Genomic DNA, 2,931 nt, shown 5'->3' with positions numbered 1-2,931 from the left:
TCCGCAACAGAGACAGCAACCACTTCGGAGGCCAGTCCGATCTTAAATCCCAGGGCCACTCCCTGAGATCTTGGTGGGGCCTCCAAATGTCATAGTCACCAGCCCCCAAAAGACACACGGACCACCAGAAATCACTGAGTCATAGGAAACACACTCTTTATTCAGCCAGCTGGGTCGGCCAGGGGTACGCAGATCCTAAATTAAGCAGCCTCAAAATGTAGAGGTACAGAGTTTTTAAGCCCTAAACCCCATTCCTCATTCTGTCTTAAACACAAAGGTCTATTTTTCTCCTATTCATTACCTGTCAACCCACAGGTCGGGTGTGCAACCGGGGGTACAGAAGCAGAAAGCTTATTGTTAGAATGTTATGTTCCCATGGGTGATAGCCTGTGTTCCCATGGGCGATAGCCAAGCAGTAATTTTCAGCACAATGATAATGCTTACAAATCTACAATTTATTACAGAAAAAAGAATGTGATATTACAACATCGTTAAAATAAGGATATGCACCACAGACAATGGCTATCTTACAGCAATGAATCTAGAGAGGCCAAACTCCAATCTAGAAGTATAAGCTCCAACTGCCTTCCTTTGTAAAGACCACTCTGGATATACTTTCTCTCTCAGATCAGAAATCACTGGTGTGTGTATAGACCACCTCAAAATAGAAAGCCTAAATGGAGTCTCAACCAGTGTCTTTTATATCCTGTTGGTTCTGTAGGCATGTTCCTTTTATGTAACCAGCCTCAGTGACAGAGCCCTCAAGGCGTCTCATTGAGACCAACTGCAAGTCATCAATTTCACTGTTGTCCATAAATAATACAGAAAGCTGATATAAACAGCCCTAATCTCCTCAGAACCATGATTACAAAGCAAAACTATTAGCAGTATAAGTTATGCTTTTACCAGGCATTACTGCTTTGGACATTCTTATTTCAGTAAAATATCTCAAGTTAATTTCAATCCTGCTAAAATTAACCTTTGTATTAATATCTTATAACATCTTAATCTAATAGTTATTAACTCTAATCTATTATATTATCCTGCAAACATTCTTGGCCTAAGACTTATAGTGAGGAGCTCAACTGACAAAAAGTTATACTTAAGTGTCAATGAAAGAGCATTTAGCCTAAGAAAAAGTCTTATAAGAGTTTATTGACAATAAACTGACAATTGCTAGGAAGCAAAATCTCAATGGATCGAGAAAATCCTCCAAAGAATGGTAGTTTTACAGCTTATTTTATACATTAGAATCAAAGTGAGATGGGACATCACTTGTAAAATTCTTAATCTTTTAGCAAGAAATGAAATGGGACATCCCTTGCAGAGTTAATCTTTTTAGTAAACCTAGTTAAATTTTCTTTCCTCCTTCCTGTGGAAAAAGGCCCTCTCCCTCAAATCCTGATAATTGCCCTGGTGACTCAGATCCTCTGGCCCTTGATAAGGGTCATCAGCCCATTAAGCAGAAATGGTGTTAAGCCAGGAAGGGCCCTTAGAGTCTGAGGCGGGGAGGAGACTTTAAGCCAAAGGTCTTTTTACTCTTTAAGAAGTATATTAACCAAGCCTGTTTCCCTTTACTCACTTAATAGGCAAATTAGTAATAGACATTAATAGATATATGATTTAAATAATAAGTTTGTATCTTCTTTTCCTTGTCTAGGGACTGAGGTGGCACTTCAGCAGGAAACCCAAGACCCGCGCCCCTGACTGAGGCAGAAAGAGAAAGAGCTCCATGAAACCCCTGTAGGCAGGGACTACGGCCATTTTCAGCAGGAAGCAGATACGAAAGAAGAGAACTCCCGTCCCTCATACTAATAATAAGGGGGTTCATGGCTCTTAGAAAAGAAGTAGGCAGGAAAGTTAGTTAGGGAGTTTCGGGTCTGCCTGCAAAGACACTGAGGTCATCCTATCCTAGAAGGAGTCTGCCCTAATCTGCCCACAATTAAGAAAGCCAGAAGGCATTTTTTTAACTCACACAAAGAAACAAGTAGACAAGAGAATTAGGTACCAGTTTAAGCCAGTCACTTGCACCTGCACAATGAAGACCCTAAAGAACAACTCACCTGAGCCTCATTATACCATCATTAGAATATGATGTATATGCCCAGAAGTTCATTACTATCGTAACGGATTGAATTCTGGGAACAAACATGTGCAGAAAGCAAAATGATGAATCATTTAGTCCTGTCAATCTTAGTTGTCAATCAAGGAAGCCCACTCTAAGTAACCAAAAAGGGAGAAAAACCCTGAAGTCTTTGTTACCAGGCCTTTTGAGCTATGCTTCTCTTGCTCAGACCAGCTTCCACGGCAGGAAATATCCTTTCTTTTCTAATAAAACTTTTCTTTTCTTTTGTATTTCAGTGTCTTGCTCAATTCTTTGTTCGAGACATCAAGAACCTGGACAACGTGCTGGGAGAGGATCCCCACTCTCTGGTAACAAAAGTAGGAAATGTAAAGGGGTGCATGAAATCCATTGGTAGTAAATTAGGGAGACAGGAGAAAGCAAAGCAAGGAAATCTCTGAGACTGGATAAAAGGTAAAATGGAGACACGTAACTGGTGGGTACAGGATAGTTAATAACAATTACAGCACCTGGAGATGGTATTTGGGGAGCAAGTGTACAATGTGGGACTCTGTGGTCTTGTACTCTGATGGGAGGTTGTACCCTGAGGGATCTGGAGAAGATTACTCTAAAATTCCAAGGGTATGCTATGCTCCAAGGCTATGCAAAAAGACAATAAACAGGCTTACTTAAGGTAACTATTGATCTTTGTAAAGGAAGCTACAGGCCAATGTGGCTACCTGCCATGACTCACTTTTAATTAGGAATTTTTACATTCATATTACTCTAATGTAGTAACTGTCTGTCTCTTGAGTTGTGAGGCTTACCATGCAGGCCCCTTCTTCATCCACATAATAATTTAGGTGTAT

Source organism: Pteropus vampyrus, unplaced genomic scaffold (genome assembly GCF_000151845.1).
Source record: "Pteropus vampyrus isolate Shadow unplaced genomic scaffold, Pvam_2.0 Scaffold4, whole genome shotgun sequence".
Taxonomy (NCBI): Eukaryota; Metazoa; Chordata; class Mammalia; order Chiroptera; family Pteropodidae; genus Pteropus; species Pteropus vampyrus.
Note: the sequence above shows the minus strand (reverse complement) of the source record.